The sequence below is a fragment of the Rhineura floridana genome, chromosome 8 (genome assembly GCF_030035675.1).
Source record: "Rhineura floridana isolate rRhiFlo1 chromosome 8, rRhiFlo1.hap2, whole genome shotgun sequence".
Taxonomy (NCBI): Eukaryota; Metazoa; Chordata; class Lepidosauria; order Squamata; family Rhineuridae; genus Rhineura; species Rhineura floridana.
The window spans coordinates 67,616,783-67,634,799 of record NC_084487.1 but is presented as its reverse complement, the minus strand read 5'-3'; the positions used below and the strand labels follow the sequence as shown (position 1 = coordinate 67,634,799).

The 18,017-nt window shown below is 38.5% G+C and overlaps 1 protein-coding gene and 1 long non-coding RNA gene across 6 annotated transcripts in view; both read left to right on the top strand.

Annotated features, from left to right (window-relative positions):
- Positions 1–18,017, top strand: part of NAV3 (neuron navigator 3) — a 1,044,290-nt gene that overhangs the window by 472,023 nt on the left and 554,250 nt on the right. The gene's annotated exons all lie outside the window — the stretch shown is intronic.
- LOC133390652 (uncharacterized) lies at positions 479–16,698 on the top strand. Its single transcript, XR_009764441.1, has 3 exons — positions 479–732; positions 14,284–14,323; positions 15,366–16,698. It is a non-coding gene; the product is annotated as an uncharacterized LOC133390652 (long non-coding RNA).

The following is an 18,017-nucleotide window of genomic DNA, read 5'->3' as shown; positions in this document are numbered from 1 at the left end:
AGAGAGACTCGGTTTGTCATCAGGGGAGGCTATTTCCACCTGCCTTGCCCCACCCTCCAGCCCTGGAAGCCTTCAAACGCAGCTTCTTTCAGAAGACTTTCTGGTCCTTTGGGTTGAGCTATGGGGGTTTGGGGGATGGAAGAGATTATTGTATCAGCTTGGGGGTTAGTTTTTAAATATTTTTGCTTTGGCTTTGTTGTTGAGCTTTATGCTCATTTATGCTTTGATGTATGTGTATATATATATATATATATATTAATGTAGTGATTATATTTTTTATTATGTGTTGTGTTGTTGCATTTGGACTTTATTTGTGAACCGCTTTGAGCACGTGTATTTGTGGAAAATGCAGTATATAAATAAATATAATAATAATAATAATAATAATAATAAATATATATATAAAATAATTTTAGAATGCATGTAACTTTTTCCTATCTATTTCTAGGGATTTTTCTGAACATGCATATACAAATTCATATCCTTCTGTCCTGGATTATCAGTTTGGGAATATGACCTGTCCCTCTGCAATTCAGAAGCACTGAGGTACCCTTTAGATGTACCCACAGCCACGGGGGAGCTACTTTACTAAACTGGTGTATTTGTTTCAGTTACAGTTCTGAGTTGGTGGTTTGTGCTGTCTCTTCCCCATTCTACTGGGTTGCTGCTGAGCAAATAGAACCAGGGAGATCAATCCAATGAAGGTTGATGCATAGGCCAGAACTTGACATGGTATGCATTGTCTTTGATTAGATCTACTAATTAACTTTTAGAATTGAATTTTCACTACTCCCAACCAATGTGGCTCATTTCAACATATAAGTAGCTCCCACATACCAGTAAGGCTTCATTATGGGTGATTCTGTAGGGTTGTGGGTGGGATGTGTGATAGGGTAGTATATGGAGCTATATCAAATGTCAAATATCAGAGGGTAGGGATATGGATTAAAATGGGGCTGTGGGTACATATGCAAGTGAATGGATATGGATTAAAATCTCTAACCCACCTACGGGCAAGCAGTTTGAAGGGTGAGACCCTCCTTGCATTTTTGCTCGCAAAGATGCCTGTTTACGATGGGCTAGAGTTCTAGAGGAAGGGTTTATAAGTCACAAGAACCCTTGTGGGATTGCAACTAGAAATACTTTGGTTCAGAAGAGAACTTTGGAGCCTTGTCAAAGCCCATATCAAAGAATAAGTGAGCTTTAAAAGCCCCCAGATTCTTCTCCAGTTTGGGTTGAAATCAGAGCTGAATTGCTAGCTTCTCCTATGCAATGTAACAAAGTTGACAGCATTCCTCTACACTGTATAGGAAGGAAGGAAAAGAAAGTAGGCAGTGCTGACTCAAGATACTTTGCTGCCTGAAGAGTCAACACTTCAAATGTTTGTGCGGAACCATTCCGCTATTCATCTTGCTTTCATTTATCCCCCCACTATGCTTCACCCTGTTGCATGGTAGGGCCTCACCTGCCTGCTGAGGTGAAAAACAGGAGTAGTTCAGAGAAATGAGTCTCTGGCTCTCTGTCTCTCTCTGTCTCTCTGTCTCTCTCTCTCTGGAAGAGCTTGAGTAATCTACGTTCATTTTTATTGTGATCTTCCTGTGGGATCATTGCCAGTGAAGGCCAGGACTACAGCCTTCAGGATGGAGACCAGGTCTTCTTGCTTTCACTGTAGTGTTAGTACCCCAAATGTAGCACTTTACTTAGCCTCACATTAATTAATTACGATATATATATATAGTAAAGGGTTGTATTTGGGACATCTCTTGTGTTGGAGATAAACCTGATTGATCTTTTGCTGGTCTCAGCCATTAAGAATCCAGCCAATTTCTATTCATGTATTCATCCCATTTCCTACAGTGTAGAAATGTTTGCCTTTGGAACTAGCCCATAAACAGTTAGAAAACAATTTAGAAGAAGCTATCAAGCTGGTTAAGCATCCTTGCATAATTTGATATGGTTTGGTATCATTTTTATATTAAAACACAATAAAGTAATTAGTATAAAAGTTTTTAGATGTCCGCATGTATTTTACAAGAACTACATCAGCCCAAAGTACCATTGGCCCAAATCCAGAGCCAAGTTAATCATCTTTGAGTTCATTGAAATCAATAGGTGAAGTTGATAGCAACCAATTTGTGGCCCATTAATTTCAATGGAACTTTAATGAGACTAACTTTTTTTTGGATTCGGGCCAATATGTCTAAGTTATAAATAATAATGTGCCAGTGTATACTAAATCTCTGAGATGAAAGTCTTGGCAATTTGCAGAGGATTATATTATATGTATTGCAATTGCTGTTTTGCTCATCAGTGGATATTATGTACTAGATGGCATATTTTCTGGCATAAGAGAGAATGTACAGTACTGGCAAGCTGAATTTTGTTTCCTTCTAAGTTCATTATAGTCACTTCAGTTGTATTTTATTAGCAGTTATGTTGTTGTACTTGCTGTTGTTTTATTATTCACTTCTGCCTCTTTTAACTAAACAAATGCATGTTGCGCAGCTGGTAAGCATTGTATATTTTATATTGCCCCTTTATGATTCTCAAAGCAGCCAGTCAGTCCAAAGGCTGATGTAGATTCCATACACTTGTGTAGAAACAACATCGCTGATCAAAAGAGAAGTCTGAACTAGTATATGAGTAGGCATAAAAACTTTTTAAAGTATGTTCTTCCACACAAAAAACTCCAAGCCTATTTACATATATGGGAAAGTGACTCTGTGGTAGGGCAATAGGACCATGCCTTGCCTGCCCCATTCCCTTGTCCTCCCCCCCCTTAATGTCTCAGTAGTGCATACAGGCACACATTGTGATACATGCTATCTTATACCTCAAAATCAGGTCCAAAGAGTGGACGTACACACATCACAATGAATGCATACATTGCTTCTCTAGATAGAGGACAGGAAGAGTCAGTGTCATGGGCCCCATAGAGAACTCCTGACAAAGTGAGCAAGAAGAAGAGGAGGACTGGGATCCTGGGGAGCATCCTAGTGGTCTGCAGAGGGAAGAGGCTGAAGCTGGAGAAGACTTCAGTAATCTGGTCAGCGACTGCCCCACCCCTGAGCAGCTGCTAGCTGTTGAAAACCAGGGGCGGCCAATAAGTCTTCTCCTACCATGCCTCCAGAGTTTGTCAGCCCTCCCAAGCCACCCGTGGCTCCACCTCCAGGGAAGCAGGAACAGGTGGCAAGACCAGAGGAGGGGACTGAGAAAGAACTAGCTGATGTGTCTCCTCCCTGTCGCCAAGGTCATGCTGGTGGTTGCACAAGCATGAACAGCGTGAACACTCCCTCACCCGTGCGACAGAGCACCTGCTTGCTTGGCCAGTCCTGATCTGAGAGACAGTTGACACACAAATAGTGAACCTGCCCATATTGGTCTCAGGGGTTGTGTCAGGTTGCTGCAACAATGTCTTCGCTTGAATAGCCATGCCTAGTAATCTCTTGTAATATCGCAGAGACATGTGTTACCTGTAAACTGATCTATGAACTGCTCTAGTATAAATTTTGCATTAAACGCAACACAGAAAAGCATGTGAGTGATTCTGATTCCAATGAGGTAGGCCAGGAGAGTCAGAAGTGGCATGTTACTAGCAGCAGCTTTCCTGGCAGCAGCATTGCTGCTTGCCAGGTTGGGGATGGGTGGGTTGGTGGAAAGGTCAAAGGAGCTTCAGGTGTATTTCCTGCAATCTGTACAGGAAATATATAACTGTACTTGGTATATAGACCAATACAGTATTCATTTTATTCTAAGGATATACCAGTATAAGCATACTAAAATCTTAAACTGGTGACTTTCAGACTCTAGAAGTAAAGCTTAGGTCACAGTGGTGGCTTGCTCATAAATGTAAATTCTTTATGTCCAAAATCCTAAAAATAAAATGGGCAGAAGGGAGAATCTCATTGGTAAAAGATTTATTTCAAAAGTAAAGAAGGTAAGTCAACTATGTGTGTATAGCATGTGTTTTTAAATTGTTTTAAATTGTGTTTTAAATTGTTTTTAGAAGATGTGTTTTAAATTTGTATATTTGTTTTTAGTTACTGTAAACCGCCCAGAGAGCTTTGGCTATGGGGTGGTATATAAATAAATAAATAAAAAGATTCTCATAAAGATGTCTGGCAAAGTGTAGCCTGTAGAGAGAGTCATCGCGTTGTAGATATGTCCATGGAAATGAGCATGACTGAAAACAAAAACCAGTGAAGGGAATACTATAATGGTCACATGGAACGACCCTGTTTTGTTAGCTAAATGAGCCTGAGCTTGAAAGGGAGAAGTGGGACTACATTAATACGTGAGATGTGCATGAAATATCAAACAGTATGTTCACACGTAAATGAGAAAAGCAAAATGTCTTCAGACAGTGTAAATTCCATGAAATAGGCCCCTGTTAAGCATTCTGTAATGTAATGTAACAGTCTGCACAGAATGATCTTGGACATCTATTTGAGTGCTAAACTCCCTGAATAATATGTAAGGATGGTCAAATATGTCAATTTTGATTTTTCTCCATTTCTTATTTTTCCAGTCTTCAGTTCATTTCTCCACATTAGTTTGTGATTTTATTTTTAAAAAATGTCCTCAAGAAAATTCATCAGCATTTTAGTGTGAATTTCTCCTGATAGTCCCATCTTTGTATGCATTTTTACCTAATATACACATTTTTGCAAAGCAAATTGCTCGATTATAATGCGTTTTTGTATGTTATTATCACAAATATGTGCATTTTATGCATACTTTGACGTAGTATATACATTTTTATAAACATTACGTGGCTGGAAAACTGCACTGCAAAATTCAGGGAAGTGTGAATTTCAAAGGATGGCTGTGTTTCAGCTTACATGTTTCAGAAAGTACAAATCAGTTAAGTTCACATTTAAATGTGAACTGAATCAAATTTCTCCCCTATACCTAATAATATGTTGGTGGCTGTATTAGGGACTAAGCCTCACTGAACATTGCCAAATTCACCAGAACATGATGCAGAAAGTACAATGTCTATGTAATACCTGTGCAAATGCCTGTGTAATACTGTAATGTCTATGTCATTCTGATGTGTTAAATCCTGATTGGTAGATGCTAAAGTCTTTGTCCTAAAATGTATAAAAACCCCAGGCAACCAGCACCATGTTGCAGTTCTCCACTCACTCAGAGGAAAACTGACCAAGCATACACTTGTCATCCAATAAAGGCTTACCTTTTTGCTGCAAGCCTGTTTTTTCGATTTTACTTAAGGACCCCCAGTCCAACAAACTACAACATTCCCCGTCAATACATGAATAGGATAGCATTGTAAATCTTGGTTAAAGAGAAGATGTGGATTGTTCTTCCTCCCCTATCCTCCAGTATATTCTCTGTATATACTATATTGTAAGAAAGCTATTACTGGTGTGCACAGACAACTAACAAAGATACATACATGTGAAGGAAAACTATGCACACAGATGGAGTTTTCTTTGAAATTCTCAGTGCAGGTGCTAACCTGACTTGAAGAGGCAAGTCACCATTTAAAAAGTGAAAAGTGAAAAGCAGTTTGTGCCCTCAGCAGCTGTAGTAGCTGTCATGAAAATGCTGGCCATGTTGTAAATTAAGGATCTGCAAATGGTCAACAGCATCTATATAAAACGGGTGTGGGCCCTCCAACCTCTGGGCCAGTCATGGCCCTTCAGAGGGTCCCATTTGGCCCCCAAGACCGTTTTGCCCAAACCATGTCCACCTACCCATCAGCAGACATCACTATATTTTGTATGTTATTTTCATTAATATATACACATCCATTATTGTATAAGACCACCCCGTGACTAATTCAGGAAGCATTGCCCTCTAAATTGACTCTATTTTATTTAATTTAAAACACTTATGGATATGAATGTGGGAGAAATTTTGTTTGGTTTACATTTTAATCTACTTACATATCCCAAAACAATATGCAGAGCTGAAGCACAACTATCCTTTGAAATTCACACTTCTCTGAATTTTGTGATGCAGTTCCCTAACTAGCGCTCTCTCTCTCTCACTCACTCACTCACTCACTCACTCACTCACTCACTCATTTTATGCCCACACATACACATACACATATGTGTATGTTAGGGAAATGATATATTAATGAAAATAACATAAAAAATGCATTATGCAAGGGGAAATTGTTGCCAAAATGTATTTTCAGCAAAATTACATACAAATATATATTCTGATGAGTTTTTGTGAAAACCTAAAAAAAATCCACAAACTGATGAGGATATGTGGCAAACTTAATTTAGGATTGAAAAATGGAGAGAAACTGAAATTGTTAAATTCATCCATTCCTATGCCCTACATTTCTATTAAAATGCCCGAGACAGCTTATAACCGCAATTAAAATAGATAATAGATTTAACAAAGAAATCAGGAGGCATAAGATGAAAACTTAAAAAAAAAAAGAGAGAAAGTTTAGAACAGCATTTCCTAACTGGTGCCTTCCAGATACTTTGGGCTACAACTCTTAATCTTTCTTGACCTTTGGCCATGCCAGCTGGGACTGGTGGAATATATAGTCCAACATCATCTGGAGGACACCAGGGTGGGGAAGGCTGGTTCAGAACATCAATAGTAGGTATTATATATACTACCCAATAGTGGGTAGGCCAAATACTTACCGAACAAGAAAAAGGTGGGATATAATTGTAATTCACTAATAGGCAAAAAACCTTGCGGTTTAAGAACGTACCTATAGCCCACAGCTTTTTCTATCAAACTTTAAAATGCAGGGAAATTGGGCAGCTATAGTGAATGCACCAGGGGACCAGGAGACCTGACCTTCTCTCTGAGATATTGGATTGCCCTACAAATTTGTCACAATGCAAACACAATTTGGGTTGGTCTTTCACAGTCCAATCCACTTGCTGTGTAGCTTGCAAGAATTTGGTAACATGTGCCTCTGAACATATGGTGAGTGGTGGCAACACCTGCCATCTCCAAAGATAGAGAATTATATTTGTGTATGTTTGTTCGTGTTCTTCTTACTTTGCTTCTTTCCTGTGTTACTAATGTTTCTACAGAGAATCTAAACTAGAAAATTTTATTTCCCTCATTATTCATCCTAGAAATCTGTGTCAAATTTATTTTCATTAATTTCAAAGTCTTTTTATTGGTCATTGTCATATGATGGTGAAGACAGCCTTTTGTTTTTCAAATTGGAGGTTATGTTCTATTTCTATTTTGGGTGCATTAACAGTTGAGACTGAAACTGCAGTTTGATGTAAAATCAGACTGATTACAATATGTTGCTACTTCAGCAATGACTCTTAGCTGTGGGAAAAAAGAGGATGCATGTTTTCAGCCTGCTATGTTTAAACCACTTCATTTAAGGCAAGGTGGGCACGGTCAATTAAAAACATAGAGCACACCTAGCATTTTGCTAGAATATATTTAACCTCCCACTGTTTTATCTTGTGCAAATTGGGACACTCTTGAGGTCTACTGGAGACTATTCTGCAGAGGTCAGTGCCATTATTCCACAATTATGTTTGGAGTTTTTTTAGTGCAAATTTTGCTCTACTTCACATATTCACAGAAATAGAAACAAAAGAAAATGATTTCCTATAGGAAACTTCACTAAAATTGCAAAGTAAATCAGACATATTTAAAGTGACCATCTGAACTATATCAACTGTCTTAATAATGTTGCTTCCTCCCTGCTAAAACAAGATCAGCAAAGCCACATGTCTTCTTTCTATTATTTGGGCTGATTGAAGGTGTTGCCACCACTCAGCATATGCTCAGAGGTACGTTGCCAAATTCTTGCAAGCTACACAGCAAGTGGATTGGACTGTGAAAGACCAACCCAAATTGTGTTTGCATTCTGACAAATTTGTAGGGCAATCCAATATCTCAGACAGGAGTTCAGGTCTCCTGCTCCCCTGGGGCATTCACTATAGCTTCCCAATTTCCCTGCTTTTTGAAGTTTGATAGAAATAGCTGTGGGCTATAGGTACGTTCTTAAACCGCGGTTTTTGCCTATGAGTGAATTTCCCTGCTTTTTAATCCAGGAGGTAAGAAATGGGATCCTGTGCAAGTTTGCTGAGAATGGATTGATCATTTGCATGCTTATTGAGTTCAGTGGGATTTATTCCCCTGCAATCATGCTTAGGCTAGGTGAAACTGACCACAGGGGATGGGGGGAGGAAACTCAGAGGGGATGACTGGGATGAGAGCAGGCAGGACGGGGAGGGGAGAAGGACAGTTTCGATCATTTGCATGTTTATTGAATTCAGTGTGATTTACTTCTGTGCAATCATGCTTAGGATAGGTAAAACTGACTGGGGGGGAGGGCTGGAGTGGGCAGGGGAGGAGGAAGAAGGAAGAGGGGAGGGGAGGAGGAAGGTAGAGTAGAGGGGAGGGAGGGAAAAATGCAGGTCTGATCATTTGCGTGCTTATTGAGTTCAATGGGATTTACTCCTATGCAATCATGGTTAGAATAGGAAAAACTGACCATGGGGAGGAGGAGGGGGAGGGGGAAGGACTGTATTGGAGGGGGCAAAGGAAGAGGGAGGGCAGGGCAGGTATGATCATTTGCATGATTATAGAGGTCAATGGTATTTACTTCCATGCAATTATGCTTAAGATAGGTAAAACTGACCATGGGGAAGAGGAAGGGGAAGGAGGGGATTGGAAGGGGTGGTGGATGGGGAGGCAGGGGCAAAGGAAGGGGGAGGGAAGAGGCAAGAGGGAGGGAATAGGAGGGAGGAGAAGGGTAGGTTCGATTGTTTGCATACTTTTTGAGTTCAATGGGATTTATTTCTGTGCAATCATGTTTGAAAATGGCAATGGACCGCCCTCAAATCAATCTTGACTTATGTTGACCCTATGAATAGGGTTTTCATGGTAAGCAGTATTCAGAGGTGATTTACTATTGCCTTCCTCTGAGGCTGAGAGGCAGTGACTGGCCCAAGGTAGCCCAGTGAGCTTCATGGCTGTGTAGGGATTCGAAGCCTGGTCTCCCAGGTTGTAGTCCAACACAACTGGGGAAGGGGCAGGGAGGGGAGGGGGAGGAGATTGGGTGGGTGGGTACTGGGCAGAAGGGAAGCCCCTTTCCTTTATTTATTTATTTATTATTTGATTTATATCCCACCCTTCCTCCCAGCAGGAGCCCAGGGCGGCAAACAGAAACGATAAAAACACTTTAAAACATCATTAAAAGACCTTAAAATACATTAAAACAAAACAATGTTAAAAACATTCTTAAAAAAGCTTTAAAAACATCTTTTAAAAAAAGAAGGGTTAAAAACATTATTAAAGAAAACATATTAAAAGCAATTCTAACACAGACACAGACTGGGATAGGTCTCAACTTAAAAGGCTTGTAAAAGAGGAAAAGTCTTCAAAAGGCGCCAAAAAGGTAGCAGAGAGCAAAAGGAAAAAATTGTGAACAGTAGCATTCTTTTTCAGGCTTTCCCCCACCTTTTCATTCTACAGCAGGCACATGTAGCCTCCCACTCAAATTTAAACCAAAGCGTCCCTGGCCACATCCACACCATGCCTTTATTTCACTTTGGACAGTCATGGCTTCTCTCAAAGAATCCTGGGAAGTGTAGTTAGTGAAGGGTGCTGAGAGTTGCTAGGAGACGCCTTGTTCCCCTCACAGACCTTCAATCAGAATGGCTGACTGTTAAACCAGTCTGGCCACTGAAGCTCTGTCAGTGGAATAGGAGTCTCCTATCAGCACCCTTCACAACTACACTTCCCAGGATTCTCTGAGGGAAGCCATGACTGTCTCAAGTGAAATCAAAGTCTGGTGTGGGTATGGCCCCCTGATTAACCAAGCCCAGCAGCTGTGGGGCTTTTAGAACACTGACAGTTGGTTCTTACTGAGCATGTCCACCCTTATCATAGGGTCCCAGCCAAAAATTCTTAAATTAATTAAAAATCAGCCAGGCATTTTTTTAACTTTTAAACTGCAGAAGATGAAGGTCAAAGTATGGGGCAAGGTCAGTATTAGGATTACAGGTACTCTGTGAACATGGCTGATTTTTAATGAATTATGAGAACTCTGACAGAAAAAAGTCCAAAAGGGCTCTGAGGTTTTTCATCTCTTTTTAGACTTTGAACTCTCAATTCTCTCTGACTGTTTTGTGTATCACCATGAAAATTGACAGGGTTGTTAAGCAAGCGTTTCTGAGTTCAGTACTATATGTTTTGTAAGGTTTTGTTTTGAACTGAGCTTATGGGAAGCATCAGAATGGCATGGGGGGATATTTTCTATTTAACATTGTGGAATGTGAAAAATCCATGCTGGCTATAGTATACAGCCACTCTTGTGGCTGTATAATAATAAATAAATAAATAGAATATCCTGTAACTGGAAAGATTTCACTTGAAATCCCTCCCTTATTTGATCTAGACCACTATTGCTTTTATGACTGGACATGGCTGATACTGCCTGGCTCAGAACTCTACCTTCAGCTGTGAGTCCCCAAATTTCCCTTTGAAAATCACAGCTGCCATTTATTTATTTGTTACATTTATACCCACCTTTCTTTTCATGACAGAAACCCAAGGCAGCTTACATATGGTTCCCAGGCGGTCTCCCATCCAGGCACCGACCAGACCTGACCCTGCTTAGCTTTAGCAAGGAGCTGGTTTTATGTACCTTCAGACTATAGCCTCGGACCCAGATTATTTAAGAGATTATTTATTTCAGGTGATTTATATCCTGCCCTTTTGTTATGTGCATAGTGCTCATGGCAGCTTACAATAATTTTATAAGCAAAAATCCAGTAAGAACTGTAGAAATAACAATGAAGGAATGAAAATATACAGATAAAATAAAATTTAAACAAATGAAATAGAAACAGCCACTGAAAACCTCAGACTGACTGCATAGCAAAAGTCTTGCTCTGTAAGTAGAAGACTGGGAGAGAGGAGTTAAATGTACCTGCAGAGACCATGTTTTCTGTAATTTTGGCTACATCCAGAGAGAAGGCGCTCTTGTTCATTGTTGCCTACTGGCATGATTCAAAGAAGAGCTTCCTCAAAGGATCTTAGGGAGCAGGCAGGTTGGTATAGAACAGCCTTTCCCAACTAGTGGGCCACCAGATGTTGTTGGACCACAACTCCCATCAGCCTTAGCCAGCATTGCCAATGGTCAGGAAAGATGGGAATTGTGGTCCAACAACATCTGGTGGCCCACTAGTTGGGAAACATTGGTATAGAACAATTGTGGTGTCCTCTGGATGTTGTTGCACTACAACTCCCATCATCCTTGACTATTGTCTGTGCTGGCAGGAGCTGATGGGAGTTGTAGTCCAACAATATTTGGAGGCCACCATGTTGGATATCCCTGGTAAAGGTGGAGATGGTCCTTTAGATATCCTGGAGCCAAGCCATTTAACCCCGTTGTCCAAATATGATGGTGAATCTTCTGTGTGTCAATTTATTTTCTTTCCTTCCCCCCTTTTTTATTCAGATTTCTATTTCACTTCTTAGCTGAAGATCTTATAATTACTAGCAATTTAAAGGTTAGTACGGTATACATCTGCCTTTATTCCTTTGTTTGCAAACACTGCTTCCAATTACACTTTTTCGGCAAGCACATCAGGCTTTGTTCTCTTGAACAAACACCCCCTCACACATGACATGAATTATAAAATCTAGCCAATACAAAATTTTATAATCATACATGTGCCTTAAATTGTTATGTTGCATTCCTTACTTCCATGTACCCATTGAGAGAGGTGCAGCAGCAGAGGAAATTTTGAGAGAGTGCTGGGGGCACCAGTCACAAAATGGCTGCCATGGGAGATGTGACAACACAATATTAGAGTTGTTAAAGGCACAAGAATCCTGCTTTTCCCCAATGCCAATCTTAAACCAAAGCCTAGGCTGCTATCCTGTACCCACTTACCTGGAAGTAAGCCTAATTAAACACATTTACTATTGTACTGTACGTTAACTATATAGTGAATTCTTAACGAGTCTCTGGTCTTTAGCTCCTGCAAAGCAGGATACATGCCTAAGTCTCTTTGTAAAATTTTCACATTTGCCTTTCTGTGGGTAGGGGGATTCTTTAATATTCACCCACACTTACTGAGTAGTAATATTTGCAGAAAATAATTTCTAGGCACTACCTGATCTCAGGTGAACCCAGCACAGAAAAGAAGCATTCTGGTTGCTAGGGAAAAAGGAAGGACAATCTGTGGAGATTCCAAGGACTAGAAAGAGAAAAAGGAGCAGGAAAAGTGCACTATGGGAGAGGACAAAACAGCAGCTCTTTAGATCCTCAGGGATTCCTATTGCCTGGTATCCAAACAATTCACTTATCAATCACAGCTCTGACTTCACTGATTGGCTAATACCACTGAAAGACACGAGCAACTAGGCCGGTTCATTTCATAAAAATCACTTAGAAGGGTACCTGCACATTTTGCTCCATAACTTTCATTCTAGGAGGGCTAGAGACTTACTTTTTAAAAAAATGAAAGCTCAGTTTCAGAGCTACCTGTTGTGTGGGTGCCATTGAAGGCCTTTGCAGGTGATGGTTTGGCGACCCCTGGGCTAGCATATTCAGTCCTGTTGCTATTGCTGCAGTCATGCCACCTCATTTTCTCTTGAGAAACATACATAATAAACTTGGCTCACTTGTGTAGATACTTTGTTTGGATGGGATCAAGCAGGAGTGCAACAGTTCCTGAGAAACATGTAGCCTGACCAATCCAGTGTTGGGCTCTTTAAACCAAAGACCATTGATCAGTGCCCTTCATTACTAAACTTTGCTGCATCCAGGAGTTCTTATAAAATGAGTAACTTGTGAGGAAGACAAGTCAGAAAGCAAAATTAACTTGTGGATTATGCACATTCAGGCATCCGTTTGACTGGTTAAAATAAAAATATACAATGATAGCACATCCTGTTATTCCTTGGCCAAATATTGAAAGTTAAGAATATCATTCAAGGTCTCAGTCAATAAAACAAATTCCAACACCCTAGCTTCTAAATGCATGTGTGCATTACATATATTCCTCTGCAAAGTTTAATCCAATGTGATTGTAGTTCTATCAGCCTATCCTGTTATATTACTTCTCAGTTGTGACAGCCACATTATAAAAGATAATTCCCAATACTAGTTATGTATAGTTTTGTAAACAGCTTAACAATCACCTAGTTGAAAGTCAGTTGCAACTATACAGACAAGAAAAACCATCAAAATATGAAGTATATAAATGTTATGGCTTAGATTCTAAGTTGACTCCCAAGGGTATTTTGAGGGAGCTTCCATAAGACCAGCCTTTATACTTGGCCGCCTCCACACTGAAATCAATTTTTTCAAACAAACAAAAATAGTACAGTACAAGCATTCTTATTTATGTAAAATCCAAAACTCTTTCCAAATACAGCTTTCAAGAGTTGATCCATTATTTTAAATAATGAATTTTATATTATCTTTTCACCTATGAAGCTATCCATCTGAAAGAATTATCAAATTACTTGTACGTGTGGCAATTTCCCAGTGTCTTGTTAAACTAGGGACTTTAATTAAACTGGCTGATTTATGTTCCATCTGGATACAAGTAGGATCGTGCTGTAAAATGAGGGAAACAGCTGGAATACATGGGGACAGTAATATAAATTGTATTCTGTAAGGAATTTCATCCATCTTATGGTAACCAGGTTCACAGTCTTTTATTTTATTCAGTGCACTTCAGTTTCCGTAGGCCTTATCTCTACTATGGCTTTATGCTCATCAGTAGAGAAAACATCTGGAAATTTGTTTAGGTGTGGTGTTAACCATGTAGAGAAACTTCACCATTTTAGTAATGGCCAGGCTGTCATACTTCATGATTCATAGAATCATAGAACACTAGAGTTGGAAGAGGCCTATAAGGCCTTCAAGTTCAGCCCCCTGCTCAATGCAGGGATTCAATCATTTTATCTATTACCATGGACAGAAATTATAAAATTTTGCTTTTATTTTCTTTGTCTTTTCAGTGCAGTTCCAAAGTAAAGTTTCTTCACCCAGCAGTACCTTCAGTGTGCTTTATACAATTTCACAAATTCATAATGTGATACAAAGTAGAAAGTAAATAGATAATGCATAATATCAAATGCTATTTAGGTGCATCTGCTATATATTTTGGGAAGTTGTTTGTAATGCAGATTAAGATACCTCTTCATAACCAAGTTTTGTGTGCTGGTTTCTGAGATCAAAGAGCAGGTTTTGGATGCAATTGGATGGCATTTTGAAGCAAGATGGCAGACTGCAGTGATTTTAGCCCAAACTGCTATGATTTCTTTGTGTTTTTTTAGAATTCCTAAGCAGTGCCAGGTATGAGACTGCTAGTACAAGGTAAATATGAACCTAAATTGTTTACTTTGAACAGTTTATAAAATAGCTTGCCATCAGTAGCAATGATGAACTTAGCAGGGCCATACATGAAAGCATTACTCAGGAATTCATGGCTTAGTACTGGGTTTGTGTACAAAACCACATTATAAATCTATTTGGTTCCACTGTCTTCATTTGTGGTATACTCAGTTTGGCTTAGAGGTACAACAGTAGGTAGAAGAGACAAGCAAAGGAGAAATATCTTACCCTGTTAAAATTACAGTTTCTCATTCATTAGTGGAAAGAGTCAAATGACACCTTAAGTGTACACACTTTTGCACCAGATGCTAAAAGTCAAAATGATATCCCACATCTTTGCATTGTTAGCAACACAGACAGATGGAGTTTGAAGTCAGGAAAAATGTATGTCCCTCTCCTAACTTGAAATAGCATGTATAGTGGACGGAGTAAGGCCCTGTTGAACTCTCCGTAAAAACTGGTGATAAGAATGTTATAGCATTCTTTTATGAGCCAACTGTGTTGGTAGCAATGTGAACTTTCTAAATTTATTTTCGGTCTAAAAGTTTCTCTCAAAATTGATGGGCAATTCAGTATATATATAAAACAAAACAAAGGAATGTGGCATTCCTATAATTAATTTGCTTCATTCACACTAAGTAGTGTTTTCACGTCAGCATGGCAAGAGACAAAGTACTCTGCTGTTTCAGTATGGTGTGAATTGTTGATTTTTTTTTACCAGAACTGTCACTAACTGCTTTATTGAGTGATTTAGAAATTATTGCTTAATTTAAAGAGGAGAATACTGTTTTATTAACCTAATGCTATTTTTATTCCAGTATCCAAAATAAGAATAAGATAAATGACCCTAATGTAGATAGAGTTACAGTTTAATATAGAATTCATCTTGCACATGAATTCTTGACCACTGAATAATTAACTTAGCATTGTGTTAAAGCCCTTAACATTTACTGCTTAAGGTATTACCCTGAATGATAAAATTCAATTTTGTTATTGTAATGCAACCATTTTTTTTTAATTTCAGGGTACTGACTTGGAAAAATTCAGACAGTAATGTCTTTTGAAGTACCGAATTGTGAGGTCACAGATGAATTGAACCTCTCAAGAACAGTTTCTCAGATGCTTAAAAGGAAGGTCTTGTAGGGATGAGGGTGAAGTCTGTAGAATTTAATATAACATACTCTTATAGTAATTTCGCTGAACATCAGCTAACTGTATGTATCTCATGTACATAAACTATTCATAAGGCTGTTGAACTGATCCTTTGAATGAAGCCTATGTTGAGAAATTGTCTTTTTGATATATTTGCTGCACACAGTCTTAAATATTGGGACATTCATTTCAGAAGTACAGGTGAGTGCAATTATCTCTTTGGCAAGGAATAAAATAAACAGCTCCATTCCTGGTTCAAGGAGATATCTTCATATTCAAATTAAGCCCTATTTCATTTCCATACAACACTAGTTTTGGGTTAGTGAATGGAATCTAATTGTTAAAACTACATTTTTGGCTGATTGGATTTGGTTCATTTTATTCCTTTTCATTCCCCTCTACCCCCAATCCTCAGTTCAAATTTCCTTTAGCAAAGAATGAGCTTCTGGTCTTTTCAGTAGGAAGTTAAGCTTCAGTGATACTGAGTAATTGCCTTTACAGCTCACATGCACTTTGAATTTAAAATTTAATTTGTTCAAATCAGATTGCTTGCCAAGCGGCTTGAGCTTAGCATGTTACATGAATGATTCAGTAGATTGTAATAGCGACCTTAGTAATTTCTTATGAATGATTGAAAGTGATCGCATTACTAAACAATACTAGTAAGTGATAAGTGTATTTTCAAGAACTGATATTCCACAGCAAAATTCTGTTAGATGGTTAGAGAAAAAAGTATATACTTGCCCTCCCAGTGTTTGAAAAAGAAACGTAAGTCTTTCCAGGCTGATGGAATATCTTCGCTGTTACAGATTTCCTAAGCAGACCGATTGTTTGGTATACTGAACTGACACTCACATTACAGAGCAAAATAGCTGCCAATGTGCATTCACCATTGCTGCAGCAAAGATGAGCCTTTCTAGCAGCTCTAAACCATGCTTTTCATCACCAAGATTGGATAGGTTTACATAGTCTATGTTTGCTTGATTTCCAGACACATGGCAATAGTACACGTGGCGGTGAGCAGGGGACGACCACATTCATTTCTCCTTTTTTTAACAGCACTTGACTTAGTTGAATTGTTCAGTAAGAATAATATTTACAAATAGAGGTTTATGTTTCACATACAACAAGTCATACAAAATGCAGCATGTTTTCCTGTTATGTTAATTCAAGACTGTAACGAATGAATGGAGATATAATTAATTTCCTAGAGCCAAATAATTCTCCAAAGTTATTTCAGAAATAATAAATATCTTCCATTGCACTGAAAAAATGTCTGTACTCAAAATTCATTCTAATAGAGTCCATGTTCCATGCTAAATCTGTTCTCTGTTTATTATCATATTGTGGAATGTTGCATTTTATAGTTGATTTAATTGTTTTTAAAGGTTGTAAGCTGTTCCGAGTGGTACTTTGGCACTCAAAGGGTGGGGCATAACTTATCATATAGATGAAAATATATATATTGAATTTGGGTTCAAAATTTATTTTATGGGATTTGAGTTCCTCATCGAAAAATAAATATGGGGGACTGATTTATATATTAAGTTCTGATACTTTCCCCTTTTTTCTTTCACAGCAGTGATTGACTTTTGTGTGCATTCAAGTTTTACCCTGTTTTATCTACATTCTTCTTGTTTTTGAAAGTATTTTCAAAGTACAGTTTTCCATTTGGTTTTAACTAGAAATTCATTTTTGCATATTTCCCCTTCTTTCATACTAATTAACTAGATGTAGTATGTAATAGAATTCTGTCTTTAATTGACAGGGAACCAAACAATGTGGGTTTCAGTACATCCTTCTTGTCACTTACACTCTACCTTACACAGACAGATGCTCCTGATTTACTTGAAGTTTGAATTTATTTATTTATTATTATTTATTTATTATTTGATTTATATCCCACACTTCCTCCCAGCAGGAGCCCAGGGTCGCAAACAAAGCACTAAAAACACTTTCACACATCATAAAAACATACTTTAAAATATATTAAAAGAAAACATTTAAAAACATTTTTAAAAGCTTTAAAAACATCTTTTAAAAAAAGGTTTAAAAACAATTTTTAAAAAAGGTTTAAAACATATTAAAAAGCAATTTCCAATACAGACACAGAATTTCAAAGTTTGCAGTATTCAGTCTGTTTACATTATCTGTGCAACCATCTGAGAGAAAAGGAAGAGAGGGCTAGACAAACTGTTGACTGTAGTTGCTGCTGCTCCAGCTTGGACAGTGTATGCTGCTCCTTGTTTGCTGTTTGGAGGCCAGTTGTAGGTTGGCAAGAGCTGTCTGTTTCGATGTTTAAGAATCTTGTGCCCTAGCTTTTATTTTCACCTGAAGGAAAGTATTCTGAGGACCTGGTTTAAGGATCACAGGAAAAGTTTTTTGGGACACCATTTGTGGTTTTTCCCATTACAGTGTTGCAAGAAAACCTGCACTTGGCTGAATTTTCTCTTCTCTTAAAGATACAGAATCATTCTCAGGCTCTAAGCTTGGCAACCCTAGGTTGTCATAAGGATAAAATAGG